This window comes from Cimex lectularius, unplaced genomic scaffold (assembly GCF_000648675.2).
Source record: "Cimex lectularius strain Harlan isolate CLEC.00 unplaced genomic scaffold, Clec_2.1 scaffold78, whole genome shotgun sequence".
NCBI lineage: Eukaryota > Metazoa > Arthropoda > Insecta > Hemiptera > Cimicidae > Cimex > Cimex lectularius.
Window position 1 is genome coordinate 333,240 of NW_019392658.1, and position 19,821 is coordinate 353,060.

Consider the following 19,821-nt stretch of genomic DNA (forward strand, 5'->3'; position numbering starts at 1 on the left):
GTATATATATAAGTTACGCCTGCACAAAACCCTTAGTTCAGCGACATATGATGTTGCGTCTGTACAGATTCGAAGAATGTTTGTAAGCAATAAACCCTTCCCTGTTCACTATTCCTTTTACACTTGTAAAGACAGATTCAGATTAATCATATCCGTGAACAGGAAAGGTTCTTCTCAAATTATAACTTGTGTTTAACTAATAAAGTTCTTTTTAAAAAGACTCTCGTTTAGTCAACACACGTAACTTATATATATATATATATATATATTACATTCTGATAAATAGCCAGTTCGTCATTTAATTGATTTCCAAGAGTTATTTGTGCAAAACACTTTTAAAATTGATAATAATTCTGATATGCACTATCCAGTCTCCCTATGTTGATGAGAGGAACGCGCCCTTCTATAATTGATGACCTGCTGTCCTATGCGATGGGACGAGTGGACGGGGCGGGAAATGGCCATTCCCAAAACAAACCTTCAACGGCGAAAAAGAAATAAAACCCATGACACAGTACTGACAGGGTCTAAAACTAAAATGCAATAAAACCAGAGCTGCAACTGTGAGAGGCATATTACAACTTAACAAAATTATCGGCTCTTGTCTCGACCTAGGCGGTAAAGTAGGATGCAAACAGCGATGACAAGCTCCAAATAAGCTGTTATGAGATATTTATAAACTTTTATATATTGCATATTAATAGAGATATTTATTGGGCGTGAGGATTCCGTCCTACAACGCATTAGACCGTAACTTGTTTAGAAATATGCAGATCGGCATCAAACGTAAAAACGTCACAAGATGAAATTAAATTTTTCAGAAGAAATCCATATCGAATGGGCTTTTTGAAAAACAACACGTGCTTTGACAAATATAAAGGAATCTTAGTGTCCGGTACAATAGGACTCAATCGATAAACCACATCAACAGTGTTTGTAATAAAGTGTTTAAGGGCCTGTTGTCAACATACTTGTCGAAGAAACAAAATAATGAGACGTCTAAGGACGCTGGATGAAGTTCAATCTTCGCGACATCGATTACACACCACGACTAGACCATTAGTTATAATTAAACAATAAATATTAACAAAAAAAAGATTAAACAGTAGAAATAAAATTAAACTTCAAACAACAAAACATGCCATATAAATAATAGTACAAAATACTAAAGAACATTTTTTTATATGTGCCAAATGAGCAAAAATTTGTTTTTCTTTGTTAGTTATGATTTTAAAATGTAGCTTGATTAAGACGACTCAACCTCATACGTTATCAAATTGACAATAAGTTAACGATGTAAAGGTAAACTAATTAACCAAGTTTTGGCTGATCGATAAGGTTTTTGTAATGGACTTTTTGCGTATCGTCTAAATTCAGGATTAACGCGATGTTTCGTCTCTTTATTTTCTCTCTCTCTCACTCTCTCTCACTCTCTCTCAAGAGGGATTAAATTAAAATAAATTCCCCTTTAAGCAGAGGAGGAGATCCGCTTTTCCTGATTTTGTTTTAATGCAGGCGGTAACAAATTAATCACGGGTAATTGATGAAAATTTCATTTTATGCGCGCACGTCTTCTTCATTGGTTAGCGTTCTTATTTCAAGATATGACATGTTTACTACACAGAGAATTCCATCTCATGTCGTACACCCTGTTTCTCTCAAATTTTGCATTTTTTTTGTAAATTAAAAGTATTCCTCTCTTTGGTTATTCTCCTTTTAAGAAATCCTGTATATATAAAATATATATACATAAAATTGGTCAAGCGGACCAGGAAAAGTAGTGGATGTATATACATAAAGTTAAACTATTAGATTTTAAATAGAGGAAGACAAAAAATTCTTTTTATTCTGAAATTATAATAATTTAGAAAATAAAAAAAAAATTTTTAAAATATTATTCAAGCCATTTTAAATACATAAAATAGTATCTAATCTAATTCATTGCAAGTCATAAATTTGTTATAATGATTGGGAATACTGCAAATGTGTTTACAAGTGAAAATGCCACAAGTTTACAAATTTATTAACTTTCGATCCAAAGAAAATTGCTTTAATTAAAATTTCCAGGCTAATCATGCATTCTGTCAGCCACAGGGGAGTCGTCTTGATGAAAGAAAAACATTTCTTTTTATTTTACAAAAAAATAATAATTTAAAAAACCTATCACGTAAAATTCTCGATTGATCTGTAACATGAAAAATCCCATAGTTGAATTTAAAAAAAAAGAAAAAGAAAAATACAGTATGACAAATATTTAGATTTTGAAATTGAAGTCGATTGAACGAGTCGGTTATCTTAGAGATAGTGAAGAGAGCTAACCTGCCAAGAGAACCTGTGATGTCGGGCGACCACCCTGCAATGGACTGCGCCCCCTTCGCCGAGAAAAGTCGCGCATGCCCCTCGCATGAACACGTTATAATAATGATTTTTGCATATTGCATTTTCATTTTTGAAATTGGCCGAGAAGAGAAATGGCTCGATTTTCTCTGTCATCTTTCGATTTGTACCGTGCTTCTTTTCGAAATCAATAAAGGATGCCGAGGGTTAAAATAAAAGAGAAGGATACAAGGATCAACTAGTTGTACTACGTCGAAATGACTGCCAAAGCACGCGCGGTGCTGTTGCAAACAATAATTAACAATAAACATAATTTAAAAACTACCAATTACTTTTAAAAAATCATATCACTATTCTCATACTCTCCACCTAAATAGTACTTGTGCGTTTAATAATAATTATTATTTATGTTCTGAATACATCTAAAGTGTTTATTCTTCATCTCCTATTTCAGATAGTACCTGTTTCAGAGAGGAGTCATAGGTTTGATTCTGTACATATGTGTATATATGTCTAGAATTCACCCTACAAAACCCAATCAATTAATAATTTACAATTCATTTACTACGTTTAGTTTTATGCCTTATTGCTTATTAATTCTTGCAATTATGTTTTAGTTATTATTACATTGTTTCACAAAATTATCATGTATTTTGCAAAATAAGTAAAATTTATTACTGCTTAATAATTTTTTTTAATCTAAAATTTTCTAGCATTGTGTAAATTCTTAATTTTTTTTAAATCTAAAATTTTCTAGCATTGTATAAATTCATTTTTTTTCCAAATCCTACATGCATTTGTAAAATTGAAACGATTTTTATAAATCCCAGGCCCTGAAGATGATCTCAATAAAGATCGAAACGTTGGCACGATAAGGAAAATGTTTTTCTAAAACCTACGTCACACCAGACCGCACCTCACCATCTCCAAATAATTATTAACTAATAGTCACTAAACACCATACATTATTTTTTAAAGTAATATATAACAATTAAATTTCCATAATTACACGTTTCTTACTGCTATTGAAAATGTACTCACAGGGTTGCCTTTAAGATGAGCTTCATCTTAAATAATTAATAAATATTGTTATTGTTTAGAATCAAATTCTATCTTATTTGAATAAAAAAGTCTTTCCCTTGCCAATTCTTAAATGACTTGGACTTTGTTCTTTTTTGATTAGAGAAATCCTATTTTTTGCAATGTAATTTTTAAAAGTAGTTTAGCGTGAATTATCTGCTGTTAGGGATAATAAATCCATTTAAAGTACGACAAGATTTGGATTAAGATAGAAATGAGACTTCAAATTAATTTGGAACATTTTGGTATGCCACGTGGATAAACGTATACAGAAGTTACATTTTGCTTTAAACACTGTCAATCTGGGGATCTAGATTTCACTAAAGCATTTGATTTGCTAAATAAAAAAATTAGGGTAGCCCCACCCTTCACGCTAATATATTACGTATTCGTGGTGTTTAGTGGCCGTTAGTCAATGATTATTCGGAGATCGTGAGATGCGGTCTGGTGTGACGTAGGTTTTAGAAAAACATTTTCTTTATCGTGCCAACGTTTCGATCTTTATTGAGATCATCTTCAGGACTCAAAGTGTTTGTTTTCCGTGTAGATGTGTCATTACTGTTTGTCGTGTTGAGAATGCCAGTGAGATATTCTGAGCCCTGAAGATGATCTCAATAACGATCGAAACGTTGGCACGATAAAGAAAATGTTTTTCTAAAACCTACGTCACACCAGACCTCATCTCACGATCTCCAAATAATTACTAATAAATTACCTGAATGGTCTATATTTCTCAGAATTATTAGATTGCGTACTATTCACGCTAATAAATTACATCACATTATCCCAGGATACTCCATATTCCTCAGAATTATTAAGGAAAATGACGCTTCTGTTCGCGCTAATAAATTACATTCACACACCACGATTCACTCACACTTCCCCCAGAGCACTTTATTATTACTTACACACATTTCTAACTGTTCAAATCTCTCCTGTCTTAAATTGCAATTAATTTAGTTAACTAAAATCGTGTTTGCATATAGCAATACACATAAAAATATTGTTCTCTATTTTTATTTATATATTCGATAAACCATTATTATTACCAGTATTTGTTGGAAAAGTGATCTCATTTTAGTCATTTTTAGTATCTGTTTATTTTTGTTTTATTTAATTTTAATTATTTCTTCTTTAAGTATATTTATTTTTGTAACCGTTTGTATCAAACCTCATCTGCAAATATTATAATTGCTTGTTACTGGGTTTAGTCCGTAAATAATTCGAGATAAAATTGTGAAAAAGCAAAACATCTTCCACCAATTGGTAATTTTTATCCTTCTTGGAATAATAATAATACATACTTTATTGCAAAAAACGTTATAAACATTACGTAATATACAATTAAAGTAAATTTATGAGAGAGACGGGAGTAAACCTGCCTGAGGTAGATTTACATTTTACTTTAATTTTAGATCGACACAGAAAAAATAAAAAAAAATAAATACAATTAATCATTAACTAAATATTACAATTAATAGTTTNTGCAATAAATATAGATTATAAATTATTGGCAATATGTCAGCAGCAATAATTTAGAATGAAAAAAAAAATTGAATTCTAATATTAACTCTTGGCGTGCCAAGTATGTAGCGCATAATTAATTACCCTTTTAAAATTATTTCGCAACATGTCAATAAACTGTGCCTTATTTATTTTAACAAAATTTAGATGCAGAAGTCGAATATGAGATAAGATTTTATTGCAAAATGCATTATGTCTTCTCTAACACAGTCAATACAAAATAAACAAAATACATTTTCTTTAGCCCTTTAGCCGAAAAGGCGCACCACTGAATCTTCATCATATGTTTTTTTTTCCGCAACAGCAGAGGTTATATCAACCCTCGGGGTGCCGGTATTTTTGAAAAAAAGCGCATTTGTAAGTATGTCGGGTTCGAATGCATGGCCGCTGGATTCGAACCCTGGACCTTCCTTGCAGTGATGTGCACCGTGTCAACGTCGAAACCGTTGCGGCCACCGACACCCCTTTCATCATAATTGATGATCCTTTTTGGAATAATGAATCAATAAACAATTATGATTCTCTCCGAGTGCAAAAATGTTTAAGACTACATCTGATAGATTCCATCTAGAGAGCTTTTTTTTGTAATTATGAAAAATTATCGTCGTACATTCGTACATAACTAAATGGAAAATATCCGTACAGATCGAATTATCGAACCTGAAGACGCCATTCTTTGAGGATCAAACACGTCTTGGAATGCTTGCAAATTTGTGAACCACAAGCCTCTCAATATTCATAGCATCTCCTCCACGATGAAGATCGAATTGGATCAAATTCTACATTGTCAATCCGAGTGAACGCTTTTCGAAATGAGGCCAAGTGTTCTGTGAATTTCATACGAGTATTTTTTATTTTAATTATACTTATATTTTTTTTTAATTTAGTTTCACTTTTTGTACAACCAACGTTTTGTTTTGCTCAATTTTGCACAATACATGGAAATGACTCTACCGAACCTAGAAATATCAGGCCAGTGATCGCATATCCAAACTAATTGAGGTGGATGAAAAAAAGAACAAAAGAAAGTTAAAAGAACTGTGCAAAACTTTTAAAGAACTGCAGGCTTTAGTATCAGAGGTGCTCTTAAAATAACACCCACAGGACAATAAAGCTTATTTCTAAACTGCCACCCATACACATATAATATGTCAAAATAAAAGGATGGCATCGACTTAGGGATTGGGAATTCATCCTTTAGTCGAAAAAAAGTTTTACAAAATTATCGACAAAGTTAAAATAACTCCATAGCTATTATACATACATTTCAAAATTCACCCAAAGAGCACAATGGAAAGATAAAGCCGAAAAAATAAATGGGGATCTTCTATGGTATACAGACGGCTCAAAGATGAGAACTCATAAATGGGCTAAATGGCCTATCTGTAACCCTGGGATCCTCCAAAACGCATTTTCAAGCTGAATAACTAGCCATAAAACATGTATTAATTAATGTAAATTAACGTAAAATTACTCGGACACCACCTTTCCATCTCAACCGCACCTTTTGAATTTTCCCTCCTTTTTGCCATTTTTCAAAATTTAAAAGGTGGGGTTGAGATAGGAAGTTGGTGTACGAGTGGATCGAAGTCACGATAGCTCAAGTGTGGTAGAGCAGCGGCGTATCAAGCCGAAGATCGTGGGTTCGAATCTCGCTCGTGCCATTGACTTTTTTATCTCAACTAAAAACCTTAATTAATTGTAATATATTGATTGGTCAAGCGGACCACGAAATTAGTGAATTTAATTGTATTTAATTATGAAAAGCGTGTCACATTAAAATTAGGACTTCTTTCTCTAAAAAATGTTTTTATTACACAAATTAAGTACTTTATTGCCAGTTGTTATAAGCAATGTTTTCATGATTTTTGGTTCTATTTTTCATACTCTCGTCTTGAAGCTGTTTTTTTAATAGAAAATGAAAAATCTCCTTTTCTCCTCTTTCTATTACTTTATTCACTTGGTATTTAATTAAGCAAGGACGATCGAATTTACTTGATAGAGATGACAGAAATCCAGTCCTTCGACAGTTGAATGTTAAATATTGGTTCGTTTGTAATTTTAATTTATACAATTTATAGTCAGCTTTTTTATGTAACATTTATTCCATTCTTCTAAGTAAACCATTAAATTTACATTAACGGAGTAATTTTTTATTCATTAAAACGGTGCCAACTAACCGTGTTTGGAAGAAACAACCTGTAGTTAAATGAACCGTAGGTAAGTTTTGAGAACTACAACTAAAAATGGCGTACAGCTGTAATAATATCCTTTTCCGTTAATGTGATGAACTACGGCAAAAATCAGGAGAAAATCTCGAAAAACAGTGAAGGAACCAAGCCATATTCTGTGCAAACCTAAAACATGAGCACTCAGCCTCATTAGGAATGTACACCTCAGTCTTCTAAGCTGAAATACCTTCTGTAGACATTGTAAAAAAGGATATACTTACAAAAAAATCTTCTTACAAGCTGCTCTAATTTTATGAATTTTATTCTAATGATAATTAGACCCTAAAAATGTCACACATCCAAAATTTGGAAAAACTTATCGACCTGATAATAAGTTGGGTGCCACAGCATAAAGGGATTTTAGGCAATGAGCAAGCAGACATCCGAGGAGGATCTGTAAGATCAACTAAGCCCAGTACTTGGGATAAAGATTAAATTTATACTGCTCTATCTCAGAATGAGTTTACAAAACACAGAAGTGGACGGATTCCAGAGGTGCTAGACACACTAGCTCATTATTAAAAAACCCTCACCAAAACTGGCATTTCTGTAGATAGATAGAGCGATAGAGGATCACAGGCATCTCAGAAAACGCTGACAGCTTGGGTATATTCAACGAGGACCCAATTTATAGGTTATGCCATGAGGATGAAATTGCCACCGCACTGTTTAATAGAGACACTTAGGGTACTAAAAGACGTGAGCTAAAAGATTGGCAGCAATGACTATTCCTACTATTTATTAAAAGCAGGTTCGAGTCAATTGAACTGAAATGAACTAGGAAAAGTACAATAAGCCAAAAGGCTGCATGCTTAGAGAATTCCAAACCCCTTCTTCCTAGTCTCATCATCCTGGTATCGAAGTTTTTAGTGTTCAGGAATGGCTTTCCTAAGTAGCATAAACTTTCCTTTCTATTTGCACATTTGCAAAGGATACGCTGTGTTGCCTCTGTCTTTTTTTGACACAGTCGGCATTGGTCATCGGTTGATTTTACCTTTTGTAATTGGTGTTTTACTTGAGCATGTCTCGTATACCTATTAGGATTTTTAGTTCATTTCTGTTTAGAAGGACTCTTTCTCCCGTTGAGATGTATTTGCAATTCGTCTTGCTTTCATCATGGCAGTTATATTTTCCAAATGTTTGCTGCGTGCTTTAAAAACCCAGGATTCCAGTTCCTTTTAATATGGCTTATATTTATGCCGAAAAAGTGCTTTGAGACTTTGTATTATTACTTTTTAGCTAGGGTGTCTACTGCCTCATCGCCAGAAATCGTCGATTTAGATCCTTAGCGTTAGGTTATTTGTACATCCCAGTTTTTTAAAGGTATTTAGGCAGTTTTAGACTAGTGGTTCTCGTAAACTTTAACAACCTTTAGAGATGCCTGGCTATTTGATAGTGGTAAATTGTGGTACTCTTGAGATGGTATTGGTGGATCTCAGGGCCTTGTGATACTGCTCAAGCATAGGTACCTATTTTCCCATACCCATACCATTTTCCATCTTTGAACAATCTGTATTCCATAGAAGAGCTCCAGGCTTTTCGTTTTTGTTTTATCTTTCGATTGTTCTCATTTAAAATTAGTTGCTATGACGGTTATTTTAACTTGTCGAAAATTTTGGAATTTGTTGGATTTTTTTCAGTTTCTAAGTCGATGTCAACCTGTTATGTACTTATTGGTAAGTAGTGATCCTACATAAGACGTACAATACTTTGGACTTTTTGTACTTCTCTTAATTTTCTTGTGTTTTATTTTTGGGCATCCATATTTGGCTTGTATTTGCAATCAAGGGTCATAAGGTAATTTAGTTTTAAATTTAGTTCATATGCTACTACAGAATCTTTGCCATATCCATTGTGCTTGTAGTTTTCTGTCATGGTTCTCTGGGTGATGGGCCACTTCTACGTTAACATTTGGCAGTTGATACCTAGATAGTGTAATTTAGAATGGTATTTTTCTTCTTTTCGCGAAGGTAAAAGCAGTAAGCTTTAGATTATTTTTTCTTGGTGGGTCGGACGTGAATCGTTCTGGAGTGATTTATAGTAATATTCTTTACTTAAAAATAAAGCCATTTCCAATCGATATTATATGTCATTTTATTCACCCGTTGATTTACTTCAATGCCAGATCTTATCGTTCAGAATATATATATGGAATCAGGGTTATTAAACCCTCTTTCATGATTGGAAAGTCGATAAACACTTATCACAACAATCTTTTTTTTAACAAATACAAATTCTTCCATCACTATCCAAAGCATTTGAGAAGATTTTATTTAGACAAATATCCTTATTTATTGACTCCCAAGCCCTTATATCCCCTTTTCGATCTGGCTTCCGAAAATTTCATTGTTGTGAAACAGTCTTTATCAAAATTTGCAGATGTTATCGCCCGGGCATTGGTAAGTGTACTATTATTGTTTTACTTAATTTTTCCAATGCATTTGATTCTGTAAATTATAATTTGCTTATTTATAAACAGACGCATCTCTTTGGTTTTTCTTCTACTGTTACTAATCTCACTTCCTACCCTTCTCTGGCATAGGAATCCACACTATCAATGAGTACCTCAGACAGAAGGGTAAAAAGAAAATGAGAGAACAATGGTATTCTCTCATCGGACACAAACAATCCAAAAACCTCCTCACAAATTTCGGAAGGAAAGAAGTGACAGAATGTATGAAAGAAAGCAGGAAAAAACTGCCTATCCTACCAGGACACTGCAAACTAAATGGACATTTAAAGAAGATTGGTATAATCCAAGACGGCACATGCAGATTCTGCACAGAGACAGAGGAGACATCACACCTCTTAACAAACTGTTGTGCTACACTTGCCCGCAGTAGAAAGTGTTTTGGGATGTAAAATGTGCCTATAGAAGAAATTCAACCACTGAAAACTGATCAAGTTCCTTGATGAAATAGGACTCACCGGTGTGCTATAGGCACATTGTACAGTAGCATACAATAAAGGGCGAAATATATTACACCCCGACTAATTCATGTGCATACATCTACATCTAATCTCACTTCCTCCTATCTGTCCGAAAGAAATCATAGAGTTAAAGCTTCTCTTCTCTCTCAATTTCAGCTGGCGTACACCAAGGCTCTATTCTCGGACCTTTACTATTTTCCATGTTTCTAAATGATATATATATATTATGCAGGGTGAGCGACCAAGACCCGAGGGATTAAATGCCTGGGTAGACTCGTACCCCATCCCTCAAAGGTCCGGGACTTGGTGTGCTCACGTGTCCTGCATAAACCTCTTGGACTTGTTCACAAACACCAAGATTTTGGACCATTTTATCTCGGGGAGTTATTTGGTGATGTCCTCCCCTTCAAAGATTTCAAATCTAGACCTAGCATACCTATCACACTCTGCGAAGTAGTGCCTTGCCGTTTCTTCTTTTATTTCGCAGAAGCGGCAAAAAGGGATCTGGTAGATAGGTACGAAGAGGTGTCTTCTCAGTGGGCAGTGGTCCGTCAGAATACCTATCAGCCTCCTAATTCCCTTCCTTGAGACGAGAATAGCCATTACGATTCAGCTGGTTTGATCGCCTTAACAAACTCTTTCGATTGGCTGTGTCCGGGGGATAAATTCCACTCCCTAAAGAATTGTTTCATGCCCCAGTTATTGATACTCTCTTTCGCTGTGCTCATAGAGTGAGGTAATACCGGTTGTGGCCCGACAAACGCAATATTAGAATCTTCTTTGACTAGGCCATCCTCCTTTTCATTGCCATGGTGTCCTTTATGTGCTGGTATCCAAATAAGAGTCACCTTATTCTCAAACCTGAAAGAGATCCTATTGATAAGATCTATAGTTTCCTCCACCAGTCGTGAGGTTGACAAATCTTTTTGTAATGCCCTAAGACTAGCCTGACTGTCAGAAAAGATTTTAATATCTTTTCCCTTAATTTTATTATCCATAAGTGTTCTACAACACACATTGATGGCCCAGATTTCCGCCTGAAAAACGGAGGTGTTATTGCCAAGAGGGGAGGAGATGCTGATTCCTAATTTTGGTATGTACATTCATGCACCTCTCCCTCTTCCTTTGATAAGTTTGATATTCCATTAGTTCTTAACATCCCAATTTCATCTTTACGCTGTTGGCACTCAGCTTTACATTCAATGTCCTGCATGCAACATCTCTGAAGCTATTCTCTGGTCAACCGTGAACTTCATTCTTACAACCAATGGTCAAGTAATAACAGCATTCTTTTAAACCCTAACAAATCCCAGGTTTTTCCTACAACAAACCCCACATTTTACAATAAACTCATTAGGGCAGATTCCCTATCCCATCCTCATATCAACGGCTTCTCTATTAAGTTTTGTCTTAAAGTTAAAAAATCTCGGTGTTATTTTTAACTCAATTTTATGGTATGACCATGTGAGCTCTATTATTAAAAAGATGTCCTCAGCTTTTTCACTCCACAGAAAGCTAGAGTTCTTATTAATCCCCTAATAATTCCTTTATTGTCTTACTGTTGCGCTATTTTTTAACTTTTCTTAGACTTATTCAATTCACTAGTTTCGTGGTCCGCTTGACCAATTAATATATTACAATTAAGGTTTTCAGTTGAGATAAAAAAGTCAATGGCACGAGCGGGATTCGAACCCACGATCTTCGGCTTGATACGCCGCTTTTCTTAGACTGTCAATCTGCTCATCGCCTTCAAATTGCTTATTATTCTTGCATTAGACACTGTTATTATTTTAAACCAAGGGATCATATTTCATCCTATATTAATCCCTTCAGCAACCTTATCAATATAAACACTAATAAACTTAGAGTTTTAATATATTTATTTAAAATTAAATCAAATAAATATCCTCAATATCTATTAACTATTTTCCCTCATTCCTTATCCAAACGCACCAATCATATCCCAATCCTTCCACACTCTTCTAAACCCATTATATTTAGTGGTCTGATTGACCAAATTACTTTTTGCAATTAAGTTTATAATTTAATGTAAGATTTTGGTTGAAATGAAAAAGTTAGTGTCACGAGCGGGATTCGAACCCACGACCTTCGGCTCAATACGCCTCGATACCAAAAAAATGTTACTCTTCTAAACCTTTAACCTTAACCTTCAATATTGCAGGGTCAAGACTATAGAATTTGCTTCCCCGGGAAGTACGATTTGCTTTCTCGCAGGCTTGTCTCAGGTCCATGGCCTCTGAGTTTCTAAAAACGACATGAATCATCTCCTTTTCTTCCCTCTTCTTTTTCTTTTTCCCGTTTCCTTTTCCTCTTTCTGCTTTTCTCTCATAATGTGGTTTCATCATTCGATTAAAAATAATTAATATTTGAAAAAATATTATTGTCATTATAATTCGGAGATCGTGAGATACGATCTGGTCTGACGTAGGTCTTAGTAAAACATTTTCTTTATCGTGCCAACGTTTCGATCTTTATTGAGATCATCTTCAGGGCCTGGGATTTATAAACATTGTTTAAATTATACAAATACATGTAGGATGTGAAAAAACGAATTTTTCCGAATGAAGTGTTTATTTTCTGTGTAGATTGTGTGTCGTGTTGAGAGTGCCAGTGAGATATTGATGTTTTATGTTTATATACGTTGGATTTTAGAGGAGTGGGGAAGGAAGTCGGGATAGAAAGACATATTTTTTTTATAAGAGCAGTCGGCTTCTTTGAGGTAAAAGGAGCCGACTATAGGAATAAATTGGTAATGGTTAGGCCTGATTATCCTTTCAGGATTGTATAGACGGGGATAATTAGGGAAAGGAAAGCCAAATTGTTCAAGAATTATACTATGTAGAATGTTTGATGTGTGGAAAGTAATGATTGCTTTATATGTTATATTATATGTTTTGTGTGATGTGACGATGATATATGTTGATTAATGATACTAGCGTAGCAGCGACTGTGTCGTTACATTTGCCTGTTCTGTAATTGATGTTTATGTTATTATGTTTATCCATGTTGATGTAAACCATTTCTAAAAAGTTACGTTTGTGTTTGTTTTGTTCTGTGTAAATATTTTTGGATTGTTGAAGTCGAAATTGTGTTTGTGTTCAAAATGATTGAAAATTATTTTGAACACCAACACAATTCCTCATATAAAAATGATAATTCTTGAACAATTTGGCTTTCCTTCCCCAAATATCCCCGTCTATATAATCCTGAAAGAATAATTAGGCCGAACCATTACCCATTTTTCTCATTGTCGGCTCCTTTCACCTCAAAGAAGCCGACTGCTCATGTAAAAATGTCTTTCTATCCCTACTTCCTTTTCCACTCCTCCAAATTCCCACGTATATAGACATAAAACATCAATATCTCACTGGCACTCTCACCACGTCACACAAGAATGACACAATTACGCAGAAAACAAACACTTTGAGTGAGTACAAATACCGTGATTGAGTCTAAAATTTCTAGCATTGTACAAATTCATGTTTTTCACATCCAACCTGTACTTGTAAAATTTAAACAGTGTTTATAAATCTCAGGCCCTGAAGATGATCTCAATAAAGATCGAAACGTTGGCACGATAAAGAAAGTGTTTTTCTAAAACCTACGTCACACCAGACCGCATCTCACGATCTCCAAATAATCATTAACTAACGGTCTAATCACTACACAATGTCATTATTGTTTTGCATATTTTATTATATGTTTTATTTTTATTATTGCTGTTATTATCATTTTATTATCTTTATAAATCTTAAGGTATTGCTAATACAAGTACATGTAAGGGGGCATAAAGCCCTGATGTACCTTTAAAATAAATAAATATATATTTTATATCTCTAAAAATACAATGCACGCACCTAGACATTTTGGTAATACTTAAAGAAGTATTTCAAGACTGCAAACCGTGAGATGAATGGTAACGACAGGATGATACTTCTAACTCAAACGAGGCGTGAAACAAGGGGGGGGGGATTCCTCCCTTTCTGGAATAAATATTTGAAAACAAGCATTTGGAGAGACGGGACGAGGCGGTTTGTACATAAAAGGTGAAATATTAAAGTGCCTCCGGTTTTCAGGCGATGCTTTTTACACCGTGAAACGCTACGAGGGAAGCTGCCATGTCTTAAACAGGAAAACCTCACAGCTTGTTGACATAAACGATAACAAAACAACGTTCCAACGACAGGAGGAAAAAATAAACAATAGTGGCATAAAAAATTAATAGACGTTGAAGAACACGTACCTAGTAGACTTTCCAAGCAATAAGGTATTGATTTTCACGATCTCAGGGATTTTTTTGGTCTCTAGCAAAGAGAATATCAACGGGATTGGAATAAATCCAACTGTACATCACACGGAAATCCAGGATCAAGGAGAAACGTCAATACTCCGAAAAGGAACTGTGCTGGGCATTTAATCACAGATGGTATTACGGAGAAAAGAGCAAAACAGATCCAAGGACGATAATCTGAAGGAAATTTGAGAAGCCAGCCCCAAAAAGGAGGCAAACGGGACGTTACCTAGATCAATATTTTTTACTAATCTTTATGTAAGGTATTGGTTGAGATAAAAAAGCCAGTGTCACGAACGGAATTCGAACCCACGACCTTCGGCTAAATACGCCGCTGCTCAACCACTTGAGCTATCGTGACTGATCCACTCAGACACCAACTTCCCACCTCTCGAATTTTCCCTCCTTTTTGCCATTTTTCAAATGTCGTGTAATCTATGCAATTCTCGGCAACAAATGGCATGGCCAGGGAGAGCTTTAGTGAAGATATACGTCATTTTACTTATTAAATCCATTAGATTTCATGGTATGATTGACCAAATAACTTCTTTCAATTAATTAATCTTTATGGAAAGTATTATTTGAGATAAAAAAATCCTGTGTCACGAGCGGGATTCGAACCCACGACCTTCGGCTAAATACGCCGCTGCTCTACCACTTGAGCTATCGTGACTGTTCGACTCGGACACCAACTTCCCACCTCTCGAATTTTCCCTCCTTTTTGCCATTTTTCAAAAATCGTTGAGGTGGGAAGTTGGTGTCCGAGTGGATCGAAGTCACGATATCTTCAAGGTAGTGCAGCGGCCTATTTAGCCGAAGGTCGTGGGTTCGAATCCCGCTCGTGACACTAACTTTCTCATTCCAACCAATACCTTACATAAAGATTAATTAATTGAAAGAAGTTATTTGGCCAATCTCCCCACGAAATCTAATGGATTATTTACTAATTGTTTACACATAAAATACATCGATATTTACAAAACTAGGAACCTATTTATGCATACAAATAATTAATACTTATTAATAATAAATAGTCTTTTTCTTACGTTTTATTATTTAATAATAGTAATAATAATAATGAAAATAAATATTATTTTTGTATTTTATGATCTGCGCCGCTTACATTTATTCTCAAGATTGGTGCTAACCTAACTCATACACCAATTACGTTCATACCGTGCCTCTATTTTTTTTTTCTCTTTTTAACCAGGGTTCGCCACAGCAGAGGTCATATAAACCCTCAGGGTGCCGGTGTTTTTGAAAAAAAAGCCCATTTGTAAGTATGTCGGGTTCGAATGCAGGGCCGCTGGATTCGAACCCGGGACCTTTACCTTACAGTGATGAGCGCCGTGTCAAAGACTAAACATTGCGGCCACCGACGCCCTCCCCCGTGGCTCTATTATTTAATTTGTTGTGATGCATTATTATTTTAATAAAATATACACTGCATTCTGAAATTAAATTAGCGTTAGTCAAGGGTTTTCTAAGTGTAAGTAGTAACTGTCATTCCCTTTTGCTTTTTCTAAAAGGAACGCTGAACAGGGGGTCAGAATGACCGATCACCCTTTTGGAGAAAGTACCGTCCGTGAGTGTTTCGACTCGTTTACAAAAAAGGAGTTTCAACAATCAGCCACACTGAAACTTTTGACGAATATACAATCTTCCCCGAGCGTCTCGATAAATTCCGAATCTCCTGGAAACGTTTCACAGGCCGGATATGGGCCCATATCCGACTGTTCTGACAAAGCCTCCCTATATCGCGTGTCTATCGGCCATCCCCTTTTGCCGCGTGATGTAAACGTAGACCGTTTTGGAAAGATGGATATCATAAGACGGAAAATCAGTTAGTTATTTACTTTAATATTGAAAGAGGAGGGAGACCGTGATTCTGATCTGATTTGGAATTGTGAAACTGGAAATGCAGAGATTGAGAAAAAAGTCCAGGTACTATTTTCTCATCTAATGGAATCTGACATGAAACACGTCTGCCCTGTCTACATGCCTCTGCACAATCGGGCTTTCGCTCATACGACCCCAACAAGCTTGATAAAAAGCGCTTATCTCTTATCTCACACATGATGAATGTTTAAGCATTGAATCTTTTCAACCATCTGTATGAAACTAAAACTAACACAAGAACTGGATAAGTATAATAATTTCTAACGCGGGTATATTTTGGGCTGGATATACAATTTTTTTGCATGACCATTTTCGCGTCATCGAAGTTATGGAGTAACAAAATGCCCCTCAGACCAACAGGACAGCAAAGTCTGGCGGGTCCAGACACCCGCCCATCATCTTAATCAGCATTTCTTAAAAATAGAATAAAACCATTAATCCCCAAATATGTCGCGTCCATGTCACATTTACACTCCGAAGCAAACCCCAATCACGATATACTACAACAACATTCCTATCCCCAAATCCGACTGCGTTCACTACTTTGGGTTCCACCTAGACTGACGACTAACGTGGAATCAACATACACGACTGACAAAACCTAAACAGACGGTATGGTCTACTGCACAGACTTATAGGACGATAGTCTAAACTATCGACAAAAAACAAACTTACAATTTACAAAATACTACTACAACCGATTTGGACATACGGAATAGAACTGTGGGGAACCGCTAAACCTTCCAATATCCAACGTCTCCAATCCTTTCAATCTAAAGTCCTCAGATCCATTGTAAATGCTCCTTCTTATGTCTCAAATGCTACATCCCACGACGACATTCAAATTCCTTATATCCAAAAATTGATTCCCCAAAAATTTACCAAGTTCCACAAAAAACTCTCCCACCATCCAAATAGTCTTGCCCAAGCCCTGTCCAATAGAACCCATCCCTACAACACCAAAAGGCGTCTCAAGAGGAAATGGCTCCGCGACCTCCTTTGTAAGTAAACAGGAAAACAACATAAACCAAGTGAAGAAGGACGATAACATTGATTATTTGCTCCCCTCAACGTAAATAGCTGTATATAAGTTCATGTATCCGCAAATTACATATTGTAAATAATAATTACTGATTGCAATATAAAAAAAAATCCCCAAATATCCCTGCCTTACTTGTACGATAGCCTTATCCCCTCACATCGGTTTACATTTAAACACTGTACAGTTTTGACAATAAAGTTTCTTTTTTTTAAATCTTCTTTGAGCGATTGCTTAAATTCGATTTTGCGTTAACAGGGAATAGGTGGGTTAGGTTCGGGTTAGGATTAGGAAGGATTAGAGACGGGTTAGTTTAGGTTATGTAGGATCAGGTTATGAAAGATTGGTGACTGGTTAGGTTACGTTAGGGTAGGAATAAAATACTTACTTGGATAGAAGTACGTATTATTTTCTAAATGTTTTAATTTGAGGGTCTCTTCGTAATTAATTATTACCTTGAGGAGTTCGTGCTGAGGTCACCTTTGACAATAAGAGGATACTAGGGGATTTCAGATTTTTTTTTTGGTAGATCGGGTGTTCGTCAGGGCTGTTTCTTCAGTCTCTTGCTGTTCTCTGTCTTCCATGACGATCTGCCGTCTTAAATGAAGTGACAGAATGGCCAGTTGTCGAAGTTTTGATTGACACAGGAGATGTCATTCTCCTGGCAGACGTCCGCGTTTTTCTTCAAATCAACATCAATCTTCTGGGATGCTACTATGAACCACACAGTCTGAGATTATGTTTTTTAGGTCAAGAGGTCGTCCCGCTGCTATTACACATACCGGGTATAACCCTTACTCCGCGCTATGGATTTCGGAAACTTTGGACGTGAATTCTGTTATATACATTAGAATCCTTCTTTGGGATATACTAGTTAGGAAAATGAGTAGGATTATTTGTAAAAAAGAAAAGAAAAGAATGAGGGGAGATGGATTGGATTTTAGTAAAATCGATGAGATCTGGCAGACGACGTCTATGTTTTAATGGGAGTTCACCTGTGTCAACTTGATTGCCGTTCACAGGACTAAAGTACCCCACGCTCCAAGTAGCCATACTCAGGTCTGAGTTTTGAATATAATAGACAAATTTTAGTGTTTTTGTGTATGTAATCCGTATTCAATTTTCGATTGGATCAGACTTTGGTAGAGCCTCAACAAGCTAGCCTTCTCTGCGTCTCAGACTAATGGAAGTTTCGGCGAAAGAGGTTTAGTGATGATTGACAAATTTGCTTTATAGTTTTTAGATAACGTTTCCAGTTCTGGAGCTTAGCAAAGATCAAGCAAAGAAACACAGAACGTACACATAATCTATGTAACGTATATTATCAATGTGGACTTTTAGGTTAAGGATAAAAGAAGGTTGTCAAGGTTGTCTTCTGGAGGAAAGTAAAGCGATCGTTTTTGTTTCATAGGCTTTGAAATTGCTATTAGAGGGCCAACTATTTATTGAAGATAGAGTAGATTGAATTTGTTGAAGAAGTCTTTTCGGTAGTTGTAGAATATTTCCAGATCATCCGCATATGACCGAATTTGCACAGAGGAAACAATCGAAGTAAAGCGCTGAACGCACTGAACACACATCCTTTCAACCTGGTACCTTCTATTGTCCATAAAGTTGGCAATAAAACTCAAAAAGTAAGGCACTGAGATTGATCATAGACTCAAGTACGATCAACGACGTTTTCGATATCAAAAAAAAACCAGTGCGGGTTTTTTTCTTTGTTGTAGAAGGCATCCTTTATGTACGAATCTAAAAGTAAGTGCGTCGATATTTTCGAAAGCCATTTTGAGAAGTTCCAGGGATTCGAGATACTAGTTGATTTTTTGGTATTTTTTAAAAGAGTTTACTCAAAGAACGATATGAATGAAGCTTGAGGTGCTTCAAATAAATAATTAGTGTCATGTGATTCCGGACATCACAATTATTCTCTTAGGAATTGTTCATTTTTCGTAAAGAATTTCTGTATAACGCCAGCAGGACTATCATCTGCATATGCTAAAAATTTGATCACTTTGATCCCGCCATCAAAGCAATGTCGTTCAGAAATAATGAAAACAACAATAGGCTTAAAAGATATCCCTACTAGACACCCATGGCAGGGTCCAGAATCTTCCTCAGCCCTTAGTGACACCAGACAAAAGCTAATGTTCTTTCGTATAGCCTTCTTAGGACATTTACCATTTTGTTGGACATACCCAATTGTGATAGTTTGCACACAAAAAAAATAGAATATGATCAAAATCCGCGGAAAGAGCAACAAAGAAGGCATAAACTTTTTGCCTCTTGCTACTCAGTTTAATTTTTATCAAGCTCGTGAGTGTGCTTATATTTATATTATACACTGACAGGCAAAAAATTCCACCCAACTGATTTTGTTTTCATTTTCCCGATAAAAGAAAATTCTGCCATCAATTTGCCTCTTGTTTTTGTCAATAAATATTTGTTTATGTTAAGTTTTAAAGTGAGAA

General features: G+C 35.5%; 1 protein-coding gene across 1 annotated transcript in view; it reads right to left on the reverse strand.

The window, feature by feature from the left end:
• Positions 1–2,348, reverse strand: part of LOC106663286 — a 21,231-nt gene extending 18,883 nt beyond the window's left edge. The window contains exon 1 of the mRNA XM_014387994.2: positions 2,320–2,348. The gene's annotated coding sequence lies outside the window, so the exon portion shown is untranslated. The remainder of the gene's footprint in view (positions 1–2,319) is intronic.
• Positions 2,349–19,821: the final 17,473 nt, after the last annotated feature.